Here is a 23,720-nt window from a genome sequence, read left to right as displayed (position 1 = left end):
TATTTTTATTGTATTTTTTCCATCACCATTTAGGCACCTTACACCCTCCTCTCCCCAGCAACCATCACTCTGATGTCCATGAGCTTTTTTCCTTTTTTGCTCAATCCCTCCACCCCCTCACTTGTCCCCAGTAGCTGCCATTCTGCTCTGTCCACATTTTCCTTGTTAGTTCAGTTTGTTCATTAGATTCCATGTATGTGTAAAATCCCATGGTATGTGTCTTTCTCTGACTTGCTTATTTCTCATAATTCTACTTTGTGTAGATACTCTCCTAAAACATATTATGAAACAACATCTTCCACATACATTTTTATTGCGATTGTGATGGTGATAGAGGTTATTTGTTCTCTGTTGTAGTCCAAATTAACTTCTTGGTAACACTTTTAAAAAGAAAACATGCTACTAAAATAAATTACTTAAGGTTTTCCTTTTTCAATATTACTCTAATTTTGTTCCAGAACATATTTTAGAATGCAATAATAATTGGGTAACAGACTGCCTATGTCATTGTCTTTGTTTGCAATATTACCATGTTAATTCTCTCCCAAAATTTAATCCACCATTACTTGCTTCCTTGATTTATATAATTTCTACCCACATTAATGTCAATTTTACAGCCCCTATTTGTTAATATACTATACTGATTTTTAAAAAAGACTTTGAACATATGTGCCTTCATTTGAATCTGCCTTCATCATCTGACTTAAATTTCTACATCTCAGATTATCCCCTCATAAATAGTGTTCATATTAAATTTCCTTGACAGAGATGACATAACATTTTAAAATAAATATATGCAATATATATTTTATAATGTCTGTCATTTTATAGGAACTTTATTAAGCATCAGCTTTTTCTCCTTTTAAATTAACTTATTGAGGTAACATTGGTTAACAAAATTATACAGGTTTCAGGTGCACAGTTGCAGAACACATCTCCTGCACACTGTATTGTGTGTTCACCATCCCAAGTCAAGTCTCTGCCCACCGCTATTTATCCCCACACCCCTCTTCAACTCCCTCCTCCCCATTCAAATATTATGATGTTGTCTGTGCCCATGAAGTCTTCCTTTTTTCTGAATACCATCAGCCCTCCCACTCAGCACACCAACAAAATAGAGTCAAACTGCTCTTTGACTATGAGTCTGTCCCTTTTTTGCTTGTTAGTTCATTTTGTTCATTAGATCCCACATATAAGTGAAATCATAAGGCACTTGTCCTTCTCTGATTAGTTTACTTCCATTAGCATAATGCGTTTCAGGTCCATCAATGATGTTGCAAAGGGTAAAATTTTCTTCTTTTTTCAGCCAAGTAGTATGACATTGTGTAAATGTACCACAGCTTTTTTATGTACTCATATACTGAGATATATTTGGCTACTTCCAAATCTTCGCTATTGTAACTAACACTGCAATGGTTTTTAAGGCAGTACCATTTTGTTTGATTTCTACAGCCTTATAGTATAGTTTGATGTCAGGTAGCATGATTCCCCCAACTTTTTCTTCTTAAGATTTCTGTGGCTATTCAAGGTCTTCTGTGCTTCCATATAAATGTCTGGAATATTTGTCCCAGTTATGTGAAATATACCATAGGTATCTTGATAAGAATTGCATTGAATCAATGGGTGGTATGAACATTTTAATGATGTGAAGTTTTCCTATCCATGAGCATGGTGTATGCTTCCACTTATCTGTGTCTTATTCAATTTCTTTCTTCAGTGTCATAATTTTCCAAGTACAGGTCTTATTCATGCTTGATTACATTTATTCCTATATATTTTATTCATTTTGAAGTAGTTGTGAATGGGATTGTTTCCTTAGTTTTCCATTTTGATAGTTATTATTGGCTTAAGCATTCAACTGATTTCTGAATATTTATTTTGTAGCCTGCTACTCTACTAAATTAATTTCTCAGTTACAGTAGTCTGTGTGTAGAATCTTTAAAATTTTCCATATACAATATTATGACATATGCCAAAATATCAGTTTTAGATCTTCCTTTTTAATTTGAATATCTTATATTACTCTTTTTGTTTCATTGCTGCAGCTAGAACTTCCAATATTATTTTTATGATACATTTTATTGATTTTACTCTTACATTTGTCCCTTTTTTTCACTTTATCTCCCCTTCCAACATCATCCCCTCACTTAGTTCATGTCCGTGGGTCATACATATAAGTTCTTTGGCGTCTCCATTTCCCATACTTTTCTTGACCTCCCCCTGTCTATTTTGTACCTTCCATTTATGCTTCTTAGTCCCTGTACCTTTTCCCCCATTTTCCTCTTTCCCCTTCCCCACTGATAACCTTCCATGAGATCTCCATTTCTGTGATTCTGTTACTGTTCTAGTTGTTTGCTTAGTTCATTTTTGTTTTGTTTTTTTAGGTTGGGTTGTTGATAGTTGTGAGTTTGTTGTCATTTTACTGTTCATATTTTTGATCTTCTTCTTTTTCTTAGATAAGTCCCTTTAACGTTTCATATAATAAGTGATTGATGATGATGAACTCTCTTAACTTGATCTTATCTAGGAAACATTTTATCTGCCCTTCCATTTTAAATGACAGTTTTGCTGGATAGAGTCATCTTTGATATAGGTCCTTTCCTTTCATGACATTGACTACTTCTTTCCAGCCTCTTCTTGCCTGCAAGTTTTCTTTTGAGAAATTAGCTGATAGTCTTATGGGAACTCCTTTGTAGTTCCCTTATGGAAACTGTCTCCTTTTCTCTTGGTGCTTTAAAGGTTCTCTCCTTATCTTTAATCTTGGGTAATGTAATTATGATGTGCCTGGATGTGTGCTTCCTTGGGTTCAATTCCTTTGGGACTCTGAGCTTGCTGGGCTTCCTGGAAGTCTGTTTCCTTTGACAGATTAAGAAAGTTCTCCTTCATTAGTTTATCAAATAAGTTTTTAATTTTTCAATGTATTGCTCTTCTTCTTCTCCTTCTGGCATCCCTATGATTCCAATGTTGGGATGTTTAAAGTTGGCTGGTAGGTTCCTAAGCCTTTCCTCATTTTTAAACATTCTTGTTTCTTCCTTCTGTTCTGTGTGAATGGTTATTTCTTCCTTCTGCTCCATACCACTGATTTGAGTCCCAGTTTCCTTCCCTTCACTGTTGGTTCCCTGTACATTTTCCTTTATTTCAGTTTTTATAGCTTTTACTAGCTGCCAGGACATTTCAAAATCTCATGAAATTTTTTTTGTGGGTCCCTTGTTTAAACTTGCTTATAGACTTTAATTTTCTCACTGTTCATCTGTACTACAAAAATGGCTTTCTAATTCCTTGACCTTCTAAATTTTAATAAATTTTACATATTCCACATTTTACTTATATTTCTGCACAGAAACCATCTTGTTTACTGCTGAATTTTTAGTGGATCTTCTAAAATGCATCACACATCTTATGTACACACAGTTTATAGCAAATGTATGCAGACTTGAAATTTTGTTGTAACTCTATAGGTTTTCTATGAGAGCAACAAACACCGTGTCTTTGTTTTACATCATTAACACACACATAAAATGCTTTCCTCATCTGCTCCCCACCTGGCACCAAGAATATATAAGCTCTCATTTAGAACTAGTGCATAGACCAAAGAGTCTATTTAAACTTAGAAATTCATATCCATTAGTGACAAGTTAACTTTTTAAAAATTTACACAGACAAATAAATAGTTTTCAGCCAGTCATCTCTTCTTGGAAATGTATCACTCTTTTTATTTTCTACATGTATTTATTAATTTGTTTTATGTAGGATCAGCATCAACTGAGACTTCAATTTTTGCAACAATTCTTAATGACTCTGACTATGCTTTACTTAAACACGATAGCTTTTGTAACTGCCTAAAATAACTGTGAGCATATAATTCTCTTGCTGAAGTATTTATAAATTTCCATAACATTATTGAACAAATATTTGATGCTTATTATGGTTTATTTCCTACTTTATGTCACATGGACACAGTAGTATATAAACCATAAAATGGTTCATATCATGAAGCTTAGATTCTAATATTAAGAAGTATGTAGAGTCATGTGATGGAGAGTGATAATATGAAAACATTTTTTTGAGAGTGGTTAGAAAAATGTCTTCTAAACCAATGATTTTTTCATTTATGAGGAAAATTATCCCGAAGCAGAATTTTCTAGATGAAGTACCAAAACCAGTGTAGAGACTCTAGGGCAAACATACATTTTGAGGACATGGAAATCTAAGATGATCTGTTCTTTCACAGAGAGTAAGGAGGACACTGGAAAGAGATGATGAGGTGGGAGAGAAAAGAAGAAGGGTCACACAATGCCAGGAGGCCATGGAAAAGGCTTTGTATTTGATACCAAGTGCAATATGATACTTTCCAAATTAGGACTATTTTGATTCCAAGGTATAGAAGCTTAATCTGAACAACTTTCAGGAAAAAATAAGGAATTTAGTAAAAAAATTATGAGAGAATCTCACAGAATGCAAAACTAGCAATGGCACTGGTTCTTAAGAATAAGATTGGAGTTTGATGATATACTAGAAACAAATGATGCCTTCTTTCTCTACCAGCGCTTCTCCCAGTTTATCTGCTTCATCACTCTGTCTTTTGAAAATAAAAGCTCACAAGTTCCATAGTTATAACAGCAGAATAGGACTCTCCCTTCTTCTCCCTACATATCTCTGCCTCTCTTTATCTCTTTCTCTCTCTCTCTCTGGTGCTAGTAAAATTTTTAGAAAGAAGTACTTGTGTTGAACATTCAACAATACCTGAAAATAAGTAGACAAATTGCTACATATTTTTATCATATTTCTGTTTTAAAACATTATTTTATATGTTGTTCTCCAAGCAATAGTATCAAGTGGACATGATATCCTTTGTCATACCATTTATACAGTTAAACTAACAGTTAAACATTTCTCAATGTCATCTACTAGCTGTTGGCAGAGGGCTGAGTTCTATTTTAGAGAAAAAGCCATCTTCACATTCATGTATGTAATGCAATCCATACGATTAAAGAAAGTACTTTACCCAGAACTGAACGTCCTCCATGGTCTTTTCTCAAATGATTACTACGTGAACTTTCCATTAAACTTTTAATGAGTTACACAGAGGCTCTGGAAGGAAATCTATACTCCACATCTCCACCAAGACCTAATTTATTAGGTCTTATTTACTTTAGGTGTCACTTAAAGGAAACGTCTTTAAACTGAGAAAACTTGCCAACATTTAGTTTCACACAAACTTCCGGTTCTATCCTCTGAATTCCCACTTAGTTACTGAAAAATTACAAGATTGTCCATACTATTTTCACACATTCTTCTAACTCCTTTCTTTAACTGATATGTGGCTATTCCTTCATGATCCTCTTCACTATTAGCCATTGAATGGGCTTCTCGAATTTTCTTTTCTCCCTTTTCAATTCATTCATTCTACACAAATCAACCTGAATATTCCTTCTGTGTTTAAAATATATCTTAAAATGCCCTTCTTGAAAACTTTACAGGATTCAGTATTTTACTTAGAAAAATATGTAACATCATGCCTTAATTTCACCAAGCTTGAAAATACTTCCAATTTCAAAATCTTTTAATAGTTACACAGAATGAAGATATATATCTCTTTCTAACTTCCTAGATAATAATAGAAACAAGCCTTAAACCAAATTCTGCTGTATACACTCAAAGTCTGTTAAGAAATAAAAAAACACAACAAACAGACAAAATATCCAACGTAATTTAACAACCACTTGCAAGATTCTGTATCACTATGGTTACTTCATTAGTTAAAAAGTTTTAGTTGCACAAAGGGCTCCTAGAATCAAATCAAACTGCATATAGGTCAGTGGTAAATGTAGTACAATTTGAACTTCAACTGAACAGTTTCAATTTAAACATAGAGAATTGGGCCTATAAGATCTTAATGCACTGTCCAGCTAAGATAAAAGTGTTTATATATCATTTCTAACTAAAACACTTATTTGAATATTACTCACTCTATTACCAATATATATATATTAACATAGATTTTGTTTGTTAGTAAAATACCTTGTGTTGATTAGAAGTATGCATTGCTGAATGAAAATATTGTTAGGTCTTCTTATGGAGTATTTTAAAGATACTGTTTAAAAAACTAGAATGCAATTTTAATCAGGATATGGTACAATTGGATGTATATTATACACAGGTGTGTGTGCATACTGAAGCCATTAATGTTAATATGATATAGCAATCTTTCCCTATATATTACACTACACACACACACACACACACACACACACTTAAGACCAGGAACTAAGAACATTTGTTCTTTCTTATTTTGTTCTAAGAAATTGGTAAAGATCATATTATATACCAGTAAGTAATATCACATATTGCTTCTAGAAATGCCAGCAGATTATCTCATCTGTCATACCATCTATTCAGCTAGGTGAACACCTTTTAATAAGCACCATTTAACTATCAAGAATCCTTCAAAGACCTTTCTTTGCAGTTTAGCTGACACTGCACTATTAGATAACATACTTTGCCCATCCCAACAAGTTCTTAACTTAACGGACTCTCTTAAAACATTTGATCTCAGGCCCATGTTTTTTCAGTATATCTTCAACCTAATTCCCTCTTCTGAGACACACCCAAGATTCTATCAAAGTTGTACTCTCCTATTTATAGTGAATTGTAACAAACAGAGCTTTGCTTTATTGGCAGGTGGTCGGATAATATTAGTTACTTATACACTAAAGTTTGTAAAAGTAAATTATGGCAAATATAACTACTTATTTACTATTGACACACATTATAATTAAAGTATTAATTAGAGCAAGAAATGCATCTATCTTGCTTACCATTACATTTTCTATTGCTAGCCGTTACCTGACATAGACTCAAGACTTGATTAATATTTTGGAATGAATGCAGACACAAATCATTTCTATCTCTTTGTACTGCCTTTAAGATTTTCTCTCATAATCCAAATTCTATTCTTCTACAAGTCTTATTTCAGATTTTACTTGATTCAAAAATTGCCCTGGCTTTTTCATTCTGAACTGTCCTTACTGTGTGTTAATGACATGAAATTAATTGATCACATGATATCTGTGTTCTCTGTGTGTGTTACTGTCTCTACTCAGGTGCATGGGATTTCCTTTGACAATCATGTGTTATAAGATTACTGAGACCAATGTGGTCTTTCACACACATTCTTTTCTGTTGCAGCCACAGTGATGTTCCCATCTACACTCAGTGATTCAAGTTCTTTTACAATCACAAGGACCTAAATATCATTTTTAATAGTAAGTTACTAAAACTTCATCTTTTCCTGCTTGTAATTTTCATCTGCAACATTTAATATAAGAACAGTTTAATATATTTAGCTCAACCAACAGAATATCCTCAATGTAGAATGGTTCAATTTATGATTGTAAAATTTTACAATGATGTGAGAGTGATACTCATTCGGCAAAAAATGTACGTTGAGTTTTGACCTTTTTCCAGACTAGCAACATGCTGAGAGAAACTATTTCATGCTGATGGACAGTGGCTGTGAGCTACAGTTCCCAGTCAGCCAAGTACAACTGAACAACTGATACACTAAAGGGTACTGTGTTGCCAGTGGGGATTTTTGATATTGTGTATACTTTCACATTCCATCATGTCAACAAAATGCCCATCTGTGTTTTCTGCTTCAGGTGAGAAAAAGAAGAGGAAGATAATTACTCTTCAGATGAAATTCATGTTCATATCTGCCCAAGTGTAGGCTAAGGCAAGTGTTCTGAACACATTTCATGTAGGCCAGACTAATTTATTGGTATGTTGGGTGTATAAAATGCATTTTTGACTTATATTTCCAACTTATGATGTGTTCATTGGGATACAACCCCATTAAAGAACATCTATGTGTTTTAGATCTATCTAATTTATATATCTTAAATAATCTCCTCCAGTGGAGTTTTAAATCAGTTATAGTATTTAGGTCATGAAAATTGCATAGGTTCCCAAATAGTGTAGACACTCTTTATTTGACATTTATGTTAGGGATGGTTTCTGGTGTCTGAAAAGTTACTCGAAGTTCAAGAATAGGTAATAGAAAATTCTAGCTCTCTTGTCAGCACAATGCTGGAATTGATGTGTTATTGACTATTTTACACTTTTACAGAAGCAGAGGTTAACTAGTAGATCGTTGGCCAGTAGAGATGGAAGTATTTTTCATCCATTGGGACCAATAACAATAAAGACTGTTTTTATGGCCCTGCTAGAAATTAACTAGTGTTGTAAATAACACAAACATTTCTTATGATACATCTTTGTTAAATTGCCTAAAGTGGCAAATGTTCTTTGGAAAGTTTTAACATCTCGTTGATTTCATTGGTTCCAATTAATGAGTTAAATAAAATTATTGAAACATGTTTATTACATGCATTTCCATGAAAGTCACAATAGTACCTTTTTGAAAATTATACTATTAGTTACTTTTAATGAAATCATTGCTGATATTAATGTTTAATCTAATTTCATAGTCATTTTATAAGCAAGATAATTTTTGTTTTGTTAGAAATGCAGAATGAGTAGTAAGCTAATCTAGCAAAGGTACTAACAGGTATATTTTCATACAAGTTATAATAAAAATAATACAATGCTATTCTTAAAACTGCCAGCAGTATGAGAGCATTTTCTAAGATATGTGATTTATTCTAGGATGTGAGGAACTCATTAGTTTAATAAAATTGTTAAAATATTTTGATAAACAAAGATATGTGAAGTTGAGTTCTTTTGTTGAGAGTATTTTAGGTGATTCTACACAGGTCTGTAGAATTTAATGTATAAAAATTTCCCTTGGTGTTGGAAATGTACAGATTCTCGTGTTCTAATTCCAGAAACTGTTTTTGTTAGTCCCCTATACACCTCTCCCCCCAGAAATCACCACACTGTTGTCTTTGTCCGTGAGTATTTTATCCTTTTTGCTCAACCCCCCACACCCTCCCCAAACTTAGCTGTCATCTTGTTCTCTATGAGTCCATCTCTACTTTGATTGGTAGTTCAGTCTGTCATTGGAATCCACATACAAGTAAAATCATATAATATTTGTCTCTTTCTGACTGGCTTATTTCACTTAGTATAATGTTTTCCAGATCCATCTATACTGTCTCAAAGGGTAAAACTTTCTTTTTTATGGCCAAGTAGTATTCCATTGTGTTACTGTCCCACAGTTCTTTTATCCACTCATCTACTGATGGACACTTGGGCTGCTTCCATTTCTTGGCAATTGTAAAAATGCTCAGTGAACACAGGGGTTCTTATGTTGTTTTGAATCCCTTCATATACATTCCCAGAAGTGGGATCACTGGGTCAAAAAGCAGATCCATTTTCAACTTTTTGAGGTAGCACCATACTACCTTCTACAGTAGCTGCCCTGATGTGCATTCCCACCAACAGCGCGAAAGGGTCTCCTTTTTTCACATCCTTGCCAGCACTGGATGTTTGTCAATTTATTGATGATAGTCATTGTGACAGGTGTGAGATAGTATCTCCTTCTCATTTTAATTTGCATTTCTCAGATGATTAGTGATGTTGAGCGTCTTTTCATATATCTACTGGCCATTTGAATGTTGTTCTTAGAGAAGTGTCTATCAGGTCCTTTGCCCGTTTTTTAATTGGGTGGTTTGTTTTTTTGGTGTTAGACCTGAAACCATAAAAGCATAGAAGAAAACATTAGCAGCAAAATCTCAGACATTGCTCGCAGCAATATATTACCTGATATATCTTCCCAGGCAAGAGAAACAAAAGAGAAAATAAACAAGTGGGCTACATCACACTAAAAAGGTCTCACATAGCAAAAGAAAACATCAACAAAATAAAAAGACTACCCACAGAATGGGAGCACATATTTTCTGGTACATTTAATAGGGGTTAATATCCAAAATTTATAAATAACTTACAAAATTCAACACCAGAAATTTTGACTGAGTAGTTGTTTTAAATAACTTCATCAGCCTTAAAAAAAAATAGTACCCTGTGCTGGTTATTCTCCATTGGCCCTGTTAACTCCTATGTTCCATCCTTCTCTCTGCTGCTCTGAGTCCCAGAGCCTGAGTCCTGTAAAGACTGCATAACCCACCAGCCCCTTGCCTATGGTTTCTGGTTGGCTTCAAGTAATGAAGGCATCTAGCAGGAAATGAGATGAAGAAAAATAATGAGTTCAGGTTATGAAGTCCCTTACAACCCCGCTTTCCCATCGTTCTGAGAGAAGCTACATCTCACTGGAACTATAGCTTCTTATAGGTGACTAAATTCCTGCTAGAAAAAATCAGTGTTGAAAATGTTTTCAAGCTGTTATTCATCTCTGAATGGTTTGAAACCTTCCCCGAAACAACATAATTCCACCTAAAACATTATAAATAGTTACTTCAATGAAGGCTTTTGAAAATACATGTCAAGCTTGCTGGCATCTGAGGGAACCATGATTGATGTAAAGAACTGAGATAAATGTTGTCCTTGAATTCTACTTCATAGGTACAATGCTCTATGATGCCTGTGCACACTTCTGTCATTTTCACCATATATGTATCTGCTAAAATGGATAGCCAAGTGATTATATTAATATTAATTAAATATATTAATTATATTATTATCTAGAATAATAAAATTACTTTAAAGATCACTGGTTCTATAACATGTGTGGTAATGTTATAAGATGGTAATTATATATCTTCTAAACAACACACACACACACAGAATTTTCCATCAACAAGTGAAGGCTTTAGGTACCTCATATTGAACAGAAATCTTGCCTAGAATATAGACATTCAATCTAGCAGAAAAAAATGCTGGCAGACTCCCAGCGAGTTAGCTAAACTGGCTAAAACATCATCCCTATAGGCTAAGGCTGCAACTTTGATCTCCCGTCAAAGGACACGCAAGAAGCAACCAATGAATGAATAAATAGGTGGAACAACAAACTGATTTCCTCCTTTCCTCTCTAAACTCAATCAATGAAAAAATGTAAATGCTGGCAGAAAAACATGCCTTAAACCATATATATGCCTTTAATCTCATCAGACTTATTATTTATGTTTGTATAAGTATATAAAAACAAACATTTAAATGCATGCATAATAGGTACTTAAAATCTGTAGATAAACTGAATAAATATGGTGCACTTGTAGAATCTGAGTTTTTTTTTTAAAGAAGAATTTTTTGTGTCAATCCTTCAAAGGTGGAGGTCTTATTAAATTAATATAATATGATTATTTTTTTCAAGTTCTTCTTTTAGGACAAAATGATACAGGATTTTATTGTATAGGCATTTTCTCTTTCTCCTGAAGTATCAAATATATATTTAATCAAAGAAATACCAGAAACAACAAAAAACAATATTTTTGGTTTCCACCCTTGCATAAAATTACTACACAATTAGAGACTTTTCCTTTTTTGTTGTTAAACAGAACATAATAGTAGTTTTTTTGTTCCCAGCTACTCATTTGCCCTTTTGGAAATGTCCTTGGTGTAATGTTGGCTGGTATACCAACAGTATTCACAGCACCCACATATTTCAATCTTCCTTTTTTCACAACTTGAGATTTATTTATTAGTTAACAACTTACATTAGTAAAACTCTGTTATGATTTAACCCTGTTAACGTGAATGTAACAGTCACTTAGAAAGTGTTAATAAAATGTGAAGTAAGACTGATATTATCTCGCATATTGTAAAACAGGCTCAACTGTGAAAAGGATGAGATTGGAGATTGAGGTAGCAAATTAGATTGATGTGCTTTCCTCGACATAATGGCATTTTCATTTCAGAGCCCAACCAAGTCCAAAACAAGACCATTTTTTATAGTTTTTCAAAATCCCAAGAGAAATGAGTTCAGGTGGTCTCCACGTAGTTTTTCATGTACAAAGGGACACATCAAAAAGTTGTCATGGACTGATAGTAATTTATCATTTTCACTCTTATGAGGCCATGGCATTACAAGCATGAAGCAAAAACAGTAAAAAGGAGTCATTCTAGAGATTTATTTTTCTGTTTGCCTCAGGTAGAGTTTTTATTTTACTAAAATAGTCTTATAAAAATAAAAATTAGCCCTGGCTGGTGTGGCTCAGTGGATTGAGTGCTGGACTGCAAACCAAAAATAAAAATTACATGTTCTATCATTACATATTTGTAAAATATTCTGTAAATATTCCATTGATATTTAATATAAAATTTTTATTTATAACTTTTTTATAATATAGCAACTAAAGGATGTTATCATACATCTTCAAAACTATTATAAATATGGTAGGCAAACAAAACTTAAAGTGCTGTTTTCTTATGCATTTTTCCATTCAGATGGTAAATACTTGACTCTTTAAATATACAGTACAGATTTATATGTTCTAAATTTCTTTTGAAAATTTCCCCTGAAATTCCCTCCCCTCTCCCCTCTGGTCACTGTCAGCCTGTTCTCTATTTCAGTGTCTCTGGTTATATTTTGCTTGCTTGTTTGTTTTGTTGTTTAGCTTCCTGTTGAAGGTGAGATCATATGGTATTAGGGACAAATATAAAGGATACATGGACAATAACTAAGAAGGGTGGAAATGGGAGGGAGGGGGAACGGGGGGAGTGGGATGGGATGGGAGTAATAGGCAGAAAACCGTACTTGAAAAATAATTCAATAAATTTAAAAAACATAAAAAAATAAAGTTCTTTTGAAAATTTTATGTCAGTGTAGTTTTAAAACTACTTCATTTTGTGCTGTTACAGTTGTTGCCATTTTCCCCCTTTCCTTCTCTCCACCCAGCATCTCACATCCCCATTGGGCAATCCCCCAACCTTTGTTCTTTGTTTGTGTCCATGGGTCATGTGTATAAGTTCTTTGGCTACTGCACTTCCTATAGGTATGTATTTGCTTAATTCATTTTTTAGATTCAATTCTTGATAGGTATGTGTTTATTGTCATTTTATCATTCATAGTTTTGATCTTCTTTTCCTTAAATAAGTCCCTTTAGCATCTCATATAATAATGAATAATGGTTTGGTGATGATGAACTCCTGTTTTTTCCTGTCTGGAAGCTATTTATCTGCCCTTCAGTTCTAAATGATAGCTTTCCTTATGGTGATCTTGACTGTAGGTCCCTGCTTTTTTATGACTTTGAATATTTCTTACCAATTCCTTCTAGACCGCAAAGTTTCTTTGGAGAAACCAGCTGACAGCTTTATGGGGACTACTATGTAGTTAGCTAACTGCTTTTTCCTTTCGGCATTTAGGATTTTCTCTTTATCTTTAACCTTTGGCACTTTAATTATGATGCATCTTTTTTTTCTTTTTCTTTTTAAATAATTTTTATTTAATTCTTGTTCAACTACAGCTTTCTGTCTTATATTCCCAACCCTGCCCGCCCCCCGCCCCATGCTCCCCACCTCCCTCCCATTTCCGGCCCCACCCTTAGTTATTGTCCATGTGTCATTTATACTTGTTCATGTGAGTCCATCCCCTTTTCCCCTATGATTCTCTCCCCTCTCCCCTCTGGACCCTGTCAGCCTGTTCTGTATTTCAGTGTCTTTGGTCATATTTTGCTTGCTTGTTTGTTTTGTTGTTTAGGATCCTGTTAAAGGTGAGATCATATGGTATTTGTCTTTCACCGCCTGGCTTATTTCACTCAGCATAATGCTTTCCAGTTCCATCCATGATGTTGCAAAGGGTAGTAGTTTATTCTTCCTTTCTGCAGCATAGAATTCCATTGTGTAAATGTACCATAGTTTTTTGATCCAGTCATTGACCGATGGGCATCTAGATTGCTTCCAACTCTTGGCTATTGTGAATTGTGCTGCTATGAACATTGGGGTGCATCTTGATGCTTATGTTCATCTTGTTTGGAACTCTTCGTGCTTCCTGGACTTGCACATTTATTTTTTTCACCATGTCAAAGAAGTTTTCCTTTTCTGACTTCAACTTTATTGTACTTTTTCTGTTATCATTTAGTCCTCTTATAACCCCCTCTCCCCAGAAATCACCACACTGATGTCCATGTTGATGAGTCCTTTTTCTTTTTTGCTCAATCCCTCCACCCCCTCACCTCCTCCCTCCCCCCACTAGCTAGCTCTTGTCTGCTCTCAAGGAAACCAAAGAGCAGTTGAAAATTATTATAGTTTATATAAACAAATAAATGAAATCCTATTAATTTTGATGCACTCATAAGTGAAGTTTGTAGGAATAACATTACATTGTTAGTAAATTATTCTAAATGTTTGCTATGGACACTCTATTTTTTTGCATTCAGATATATTATGAAATATTGATCTCATGGAAATATGAAATGTCATCAGAGTGGACAGTTAAGAGGAGAGCATCAGTATTTGAACCAGTACAGAGATATGGGTTACAAGTATAGGACTCCGTGTACTTATTCAAATATTATTTGGGTCCTTTCTCAGATATTAACTAACCAAAAATTTTTAAATTAGACAAAAATCAGAAATATTTTAATAATATAAAACATAAAAGTTATTAAGTATACTAAAGTGTATTTCTATTTTTATACAATAAATAGATAATATATCCAGGTGTCCTTTAAAATAAATTAGAATAAAGATGAAGGATGTTAGGGCTTATTTAGAAGCAACATCTATTCTATTCCATGAAAATATAAAAAGATAAAACAAATATTAACTCTTGTTAGCTGATACTTAAATGGAAAATTTCAGTAGAAATTCATTATTGATTATCTAGCTGATAAGAGTAAATTCTTTGGAGCACACTACAGATGATTTCTTATTATGAAAGATACACATTAGAGACATATTGCAAAAGTTTGTGCGGGCAACTTTGCCAGCAAGTCGCCCCATCTGCCATGGATGAAAATGAAACTACTAAGACATGATCTGCTTGGGGAGGAAAGGTGGTCAGTCTATCAGAGGAGAAGAACCAAGAATCTCTTCTTCAATGGCTTTTATTGGGTTGTAATACACAAGAGTACAGGTAAAGCTCATCGATCAAGTCAGGCAGCAAGGATCAAACAATAGATAACATTTCAGAGAAATCTGAGGGCTTAGTCTGAGTCAGTGTCTGTCAGGTAAGGGGGTTGTAAAAACTTTAGGAGACATATTCATTTCCTGCTTGGACGCTTACCACATGAATGAAAGCACTCTTAGCAAAGCAGGCCTCACAGAACTTCAGGAACTTTTTCTTATATCCCGCTCTAGCCAGCAAAGGGCTGCACCGCCTTCCCCATCACAGGTTTTCAGGCTTAAGTGGATTAGAGCCCAGAAGCAATTCTCCCAGAGGTCATGGGGACTCTGGCTATGTCAGAATAGCCAGGGGGCCGAGTGAGGGTCCATCACTCCCTGTTTGTTGCAGCCCACCAAGTCCTTTCTTGAGGGCCTCCCAAGTGATCCTGTCTGGCTTAGGTTGCCCACCCCCCGCCGAGGGGTCTTACTCATCTCTGACTAACCGACCTGGGGATGAAGCAGAAGCAAGGCTGCTGCCAGAGATAAGCTTTGACTCCTTAGTGGTTCACATTCTAGAGGTCACTCAGCCTTATCCATTGGGGGGCAGTTACAGCTCCTGAAACCAGGCATAGCGGTTCCCAACAAAAATTGATATTTTATTATATTTCACTTTTACAAAGTTTCAAAGAATCTTGTGGGTGAATGGCTGAACTCATGTTAAATAAGATGTAGCATTAATATGTCATATAACAAAAGTACGTTAAAAAGAATGTACTATTGCTTTATTCACAATGGAACTTTATAAACCTTTTATTAAATTTGATCACCTTCTGCTAAAGAGTTTTGTTTTTGTTGTTATTCAATATGAATAAGTAACTTTTATACTGAGAAAAACATTATTTTCTTAAGAGAATAAGCTAGAAAAGAATCTTATGAAAACAAAGAAGGGGTAAACAGATCTGATATTTTATTTAAAAATCAATTAAGAAACTTTTTCTACTTCAATTAGAATCCATTAAAATAGCAGAAAACTCTAAGCAAATACAATGAAATAACATTTTTAATGATTTTAATATCTCCAAAGAGGTAAATAAAAGCACTTGTCATTAAGATGGGACAAAACTAACATGATTAAATTTCCCTTAAAAATTCTGTGATTATAAAAATAACCTCTTCATGGGTCCCAGGTAACGACCTATTCTTATTACCACTAGACAACTAACTTTTCCCATTGCTTTTATCTTTTATTTTATTTGACACTTATTGGGGTGACATTGGTTAATAAAATTATATAGGTTATAGATGTACAATTCTGTAACACATTGTATTTATATTGTATTGTGTGTTTACCACTCACAGTCAAATCTCCTGTCACCATAAATTTGACCCCTTTTCCCTTTCACTCCCCCTTCTCAACCCCTTTCCACTCTGGTAGCCACCATACTATAGTCTGTGTTTATGAGATTATTTTTCTCCTCTCTGTTCATGTGTCACTTTCAATTTTATATCCCACATATAAAGGAAATCATATTGTTGTTTTTTACTTTTTCTGTCTGACTTATCTCACTTAGCATGATATCTTCAAGACCCATTCGTGTTGTTGCAGATGGCAGTATTTCACTTTTCTTATACCTCAGTAATATTCCCTTGTATATATGAAGCATATGATTATTCAATTATCTAGCAAAAGACACTCAGTTGTTTTTTATGTCTTGGCCACCATGAATAATACCACAATGACAAATAAGGGTGCATATATCTTTGTAAATACATGTTTTCAAAATTTTCAGCTGGATACCCAGAAGAGGGCTCGCTGGGTCATGTGGTAACTCTATTCTTTATTTTTAAAGGATCCTTTGTATCATTTTCCATAGTGGTTTTCTTCCTTACATTTCCTCCAGCAGTGAATGGGCCTTCCTTTTTCTCTATAACCTCTCCAACACTTGTTATCACTTCTCTTGTTCATTATAGACATTGTAACAGGTGTAAGGTAGCATCTCATTTAGTTTTGACTAACATTTCCCAAATAACTAGTAAAGTTGAGCATCTTTTTACATGTCTGTTGGCCAGTTATGTGTCTTCTTGTGGTTTATGTCTGTTTAGCTCTTCTGCCCATTTTTAATTAGATTTTTGTTTTGTTTGGAGTTTAGTTGCAAGAGTTTTTTTTGCATATTTTAGATATTACACATTATTGAAGATGTTGTTTGCAAATATCTTCTTCCATTTGGTTGGTTGCCTTTTTTGTTATTGTTAGCAATTCCTTTTGCTGTGCAGAAATTTTTTATTTTATATTGTCCTGTTCACTAATTTTTGTTTTTAATTTCCTTGCCTTTAAGGTCAAATTTATAAAATCCTTTCTAAGACCAAAGTTCATAAGTTCACTACCTGTGTTTTCTTTTATGTAATCTATATTTTCTGGTCTCATATTGAGGTTTTTGATATAGTTTCAGGTTTTTTATATGGTGACAGAGAGCAGTCTACTTTCACTCTTTTTCATGTGGCTTCCTAATTTTCCCATCACCATTTATTGAAGAGGATTTCTTTACTCCATTGTATGTTTTGGCTCCTGTGTCAAAAATTATTGGCCCCAGTACATGTGAATTTATTTCTGGACTCTCAGTTCTGTTCCATTGGTCAATGTGTCTGTTTTAATGCCAATACTGCATCATTTTTATTATTGTCACTTTGAAGTATAATTTGAAATTTAGGTGTTTTTTTTACATTTTTCAGGCTAACACAAAAAATTTAAACAAGCACATCATTAAATTTAATATTTTATATAAATTCTTTCTTCCCAAAGCTAGGGGTTTTATCTACTTTACATCTATTTTAGATATAACTAACCTTATGATCAAAATATTCTATAATTATTTTTAGACCTCAATATCTTTATTTATCATTTCTAGTCCCACTCTTTTAGTCTTAGCATTAAAGTTTATTTTTCCATAACATCAAATAAACAAAGTAAATAAGTGTATTTGTGAAAATAATTTTAATATGAAAGAAAAAAAAGCATTTATGTCAACTTATTATTCCACCATTGAAGATCAGGAGCAAACATGATTCCAATAGTCTCTGTCCAACTTATATATTACTTGTAGATTGCCTCTTTTCAAAGCTTTTAAAAAATAATAAGTCATAAAATACTTTTCAGATATGGCAATTTTTCTGTTCAGTTTCTGTAAATAATATCTTATTTGTAACTTATTCATGTTCTTATTTTAATAATCTTATTATATCTTGGTTGATGAAAAATTCAATGTTCCCATGGAAGTACATTACCCATGTGGTACAATAATTTTTTTCATGAAAATAATTTTTAAAAATAAGAAATTTAATTAAACTAACCTATTTTTCTTAAAGGATAAATTTGAATAAAAGGTAAAATTAGACTTATCAAATATATATTTAAAACAAAATTATAATATGTTTAACAGTATAAAGAGGTACAAAATATTTAATAAAAATCTATCAATGCTATAATATATTACTATGAAAGGCTAAAGATAAGTGCATAGCAAGCTCACAATATAGTACGAATTAATAGGAATAACTTAGACCACTTACAGTGATTTAACTTAACTGTTTGACTGGGATCTGTGATCAACACTGTAATAAAAACTATTTGCTCCAGGAAAGTCTTGCCCAATACAACAGATTGCAAAGTGGTCAATATCTTTGCTCTTTGCTTTAGGAAATTTTTACACACAATTTATCTTGGCAAAAAATGGGCCATTAAGCAAGTTGTTCTCTCAATAAGACAATACATTTTTTCACCTGGACAAAAAACTCAACTATTAGAACAACAGTTTTCATCTTTGTCTTAAAACGTGTATCTTTCCATGTGAACCAATTCTAATTTATTTTTATAAACTTAGCTAACCAGCTCTCTGCCTTAAATAGCCTATAATAAATTCATTAAAATTGTAGCTCCAAATCTCATGAATATGTTTTCTAATTTCCTTATGTTGAATCATTATTAAGACTCTGATGAAGTATAGCTTTCCTTTGATGCTATAAGTTTATATACTCAGCATTTAGCTCTTGTCAAGTAGTCAACAAAACACAGCCCTGAAGGTCTGTTCAAAATGGCCATTAAGCATTAAGACTCTAGAGAAAACTATAAAGCTAGAGGCCTTTTGAATCTTCTGCTTGGAATGTCTTTCTGACCATGAGGATGAAGTAGATACTACTCTGAATCTGAGCACTAATTTCTTTCATTAAACTCCCGACTTATGAGATAATTGTCTCTCCTATAAATAAAAGAAACATTTAAAAACTATTTCTTGGTCTTAGATTAGTAAAAGTTAGTCCTTCACCATGAGCATCATTTGTCTCTTGGACCACCTCTCCACTTTCTATTGTGAGTTTATAACAAGAAGTTCATAGACGAGAAGATGAGAATAGATGCAATAAATCTGACTCTATCTGGTTCCCAGGGGCAACCATTCCCACTGGTTTTGTCAGGATGGTATCTTATAAGACAAACTTTGCCTTCATTCAAGTATCTTTCTAAGTGACAAAAATTTACCAAAATTACAGTGGTTACTTGGGAAAACTTTTGATGTGAGAACAACTATTTACACTTTTGGGAAGTGACTGAGAACAAAAAATGAACAAAATTTAAAATAGCAAGTGTTTTTTTCTAATTGCCTATCTGAAATCCAGTGATCTGGTTGTTTGTTTTCTGTTGTTTGTTTTGATTTATGTTGTTTTGTTTTTAAGAAAAAATGGAGATTGGAAGAGGTATTTATGGAGATGTTTATTAAACATTGTTTGTAATGGCAGAAATATAAATGGCCAAATATTTGTGAAAAGCATAAAGGATACAGTGAGGCATATTTATATAATGAAATGTCACACACCAGTGCAAAAATTAGGCACAAAACATTTTGAGCACAATGAAACTACTCTGTGTGATACTGTAATGGTAGTTGCAGGTCATTATAGATTAGTCAAAATTTATAGAATATACAATACCAAGAGTGAACCTATGAAAACTATGAAATTAGAGTGATTGTAATGTCTCAATGTGTTCATCATTTACAATAACTGTACCACTATGGCGTGGAATGTTAATAGTGAGAGAGGGTACGGCAAAAATCTCTGTACCTCCCTTTCAATTTTTCTGTGAGCCTAAAATTTCTATTAATAAATAAAGTCTTGCACAATACTGAAAAGATGAAGATATTGGGCTTCTCTACTATGCCTTAAATGTTGAAAATAATTTTCATTTTTAAAATATTTTGAGGAAATTTACAAAAGAATTTGAAATTTCAAATTTACTCTATAAAGGGAATTTTGACAAAGCAAATGAAAAATGTATAAAATTTAATACCTTTATTCTTTTAGATCCTATAATGATGGATTCTATATGTCAATTTGGCTTGGCCATGGTGTCCAGATAGGCAGGCAAACATTATTCTAAGCCTGTTTCTTTTAGGGTGTTTTTGGATCAGAACAATGTTTAAGTCGGTGGACTTTAAGTAGAACAGATTGTTCTGCATAATGTAAGTGAGCCTCACTCAATCAGTTGGAAGTCTGAATAGAAGAAAAAGATTGACTTCCCCCAAACAAGCATGACTTCTATGGCAGTCAGTGTTCCTCAGGTCCCAGAATACTGACTTCCTTGGATCACTGGCCTGCTGGCCACAGTGCAGACTTTGGACTTGCCAGCCTTGATAATCACATGAGCCAATTCCCTAAAATGAATCTCTCTTTGTATATAATATACATCCTATTGTTTTTGGTTCTCTGGAGAATGCTGAATAATGCAAATTTAGACAGTGTCACAATCTGCAATTGGTCTAGGCTACCTAAAATTCTGAAGTACAGCACAGAATGTGGATAAATGATGCAGTTACTTAAAAAAAAACACTATACTCAGTTTTTCATGAAACTCTTCACAACTTTCTCTAAATATTAAGGAAAGTCATTAGAATAAAATTTGATATCACATACTACAATATTAACCTTAAATTCTGCCATTATCGCATAATCTTAACTTTGGAAGAAAAGTGCTCAGGTAACAGAAACTTGTGTCAATGAACTTCAGATATACCCGTTCAGCAACCAGTGGTATAACTAGTGTACCTCCAAACAAAGAATATTTTTTCTCTTGTGAAACCATGCCTAATAACTAAATAGGAATAGCTTTATTTTGTAATTATTCTACTGCTCTTCCAGAGACCTCTTTCTTAAGACAACCAAGGACTTTCTTACTTATAATCACATCACTTATAGGTACAGTCATGTGCCACTTAAGGCAGAAGAGATACATTCTGAGAAATGTGTCATAAGGGGATTTTGTCATGGTGCAAACATCATAGAGTGCACTTACACAAAACTAGATGGCAACACCTACTACGCACCTAGATGGTATAGCCTATTGCTCCTATGCTACAAACTGTATAACATGTTACTGTACTGAATTCAATAGCCAACTGTAATATGAAGGCAGGTACTTGAGTATCTAAATATATATTAACATAGAAAAGTATAAGTAAAAACACAGCACGAAAGATAAAGTGTGTGTGTGTGCATGTATTCGAAGATGGTTGGGGAGGGGAAGGCTGTGGTGCAAGGCACTTTTCAAGATGGGTTATTTGTCAGGAGGAGGGAGGCAAGAAGGGAAAGATGGGAGGAAAGATGAGGAGATACAGGGAGATCAAAAGAGACCTGGAAAGGTAAAGTTTAAGATGAGAAATAATAAATGAGAAAGAGACAGAGCAAGGGAGGAGGGAGGAGGGAGGAGGGAGAAGGGGGGAAACAGGACTGGGAGTAAAAAGATAGAAAGAAACGGAAGGAAGGGGAATGAGTTGTGCGCGTGGGTGTGTGTGCTTGCAATCTGTGCGTGGGCAGGCACATGCCGTTGGGTTTCATAGCCTGCTGAACATTCACATCCATTTAAACCCCCCCAGAGCTCGCAGTGAATTCAACACTAGGTGTGTTTAGCCTTTTCTTTCAACATCCTAAACAAACTTTTGGCTTATAATTTATTACATCATGGGACCACCACTGTATCCGTGGCATTCACTGACAGAACTTTGTTATGCTGAGCAGCACAAGAATTTGAATCATGACTTACTATTTAGTTTGTGTCTAAATTAAGCTCCAATTAAACATCTTCAGGAGTTCATGGCTTTTAATGGTCTGAATATTCTACCAATATTAACAAACTTACTAGTGTTAAATATATTGTTTAGATTTTCTTACTTACCCAGCTTATATATTTTCCTCTAGAAGAAGGAAAAAAGACCAAAACCAAGCATTGAAGACATAGAAGAAAAAAAAGTCATACTTGTTCCACTCCTTGTAATACTCATCTCTCAAGACACAAAACACAGTAACAAAAGATATTGATCTTTCTAGTCCTGTAGGACAATAAAGGAAGATAGTTATCCCCTGCTTTCCATAATACTGAACTCAAGTAAAATTTTATCTTCAGTTTCACCTAACCCTACCCATTGCATGATTGTTTATCAGCACTCTACTTTCATTTTTTCATAGCCTGTTTATTACGTTAATTATTTATGGGCCTTTTTCTGGAAAGGTCTAAAATATACAGGTAGTATTAATCTGTAGAGGTCAACTAAGACACTGTCCAATTTTTCATAAGTCTTTTTTTAACCTATGTGGTATTTATTTTTTTAAAGATTTACTTATTCATTTTTTAGACAGGGGAAGGGAGGGAGAAAGAGAGGGAAAGAAACATCAACCTGTGGTTGCCTCTCATGCTCTCCCCACCAGGGACCTGGCCTGCAACCCAGGCATGGGGCTGACCAGAAGTCAAACCTGTAACCCTGTGGTTCACAGGCAGGCCCTCAATACACCTAGCCACACCAGCCAGAGTTACATCACCTCTTATTATGTTCTATTGTTAATGTGATGCCTAAGATTGATTCTATATATTTAATTAGCTCAAGAAGAATACAATATAAAATATATAATAAAACTTATATCTGTCAAAAAATGAATATGACATCACAAAACATACTATACTATGTGAATAAAAATCTTTCATATATGGCAGACTTTATATCATTACATTTATTTTCATTCTACTCAAGAAGTTATTAGAAGATACCATCCTCTCACTGACCAATAAAGCAATAAATTTATTAACTTTTTGATATTACTATGTATATGTATAATATAACCAATTTTCAGTGATTGAACCCCTAAACAAGAATCAACATTTTATAATTTAAAACGAGCACTTTAATAATTCCCTATTAATTTATGAATAAGTGATCTAGATAAGCCCATGGTGTTCAGATTTAACTTCATGGGAAGCATCAGACACCAATGGTTTATTGTAAAAGTTCTTTTTACTCTTTGACAAAATCTCATCCACCTGGTTTCACATCAATAATGGCTTTAGCTCGAATAATGGAAGCCTCTATGAATTGGGATTTGGATTTTTTAAAAAACTTGATATTTCCTCATGCTGAGCTATTTTTGCTGCTCATTTAAAAACCTAATATTTATCAACATGTAGATTTACCTCCTATAGATTCCTATTACTCCCTCACACATTTCCAAGCATTAATGCCATTCTTTAGATCACGGCACTTTATTTCCACAACCAGAACACAGGGGTACAAATAACCAAACTCTGCCAAGAATGTCTATGCTCCAACATATTTGTTTTTTCAAGTTTCTATAGAAAAGTTGTATATAATATAGTTTGCTAATGAATTTGTTAATAAAAAATGAATTTTCAAGTTTTATCAAAGCAGAATTCAACTTATCCATAGTATATAACCCTTTGCAAGGGAACAAATCTACAAATGACAGGACACAAGGCAAACTTCAGA

This window comes from Sturnira hondurensis, unplaced genomic scaffold, assembly GCF_014824575.4.
Source record: "Sturnira hondurensis isolate 20B ecotype Veracruz unplaced genomic scaffold, ASM1482457v3 Scaffold0000880, whole genome shotgun sequence".
NCBI classification, from domain to species: domain Eukaryota; kingdom Metazoa; phylum Chordata; class Mammalia; order Chiroptera; family Phyllostomidae; genus Sturnira; species Sturnira hondurensis.
Note: the sequence above shows the minus strand (reverse complement) of the source record.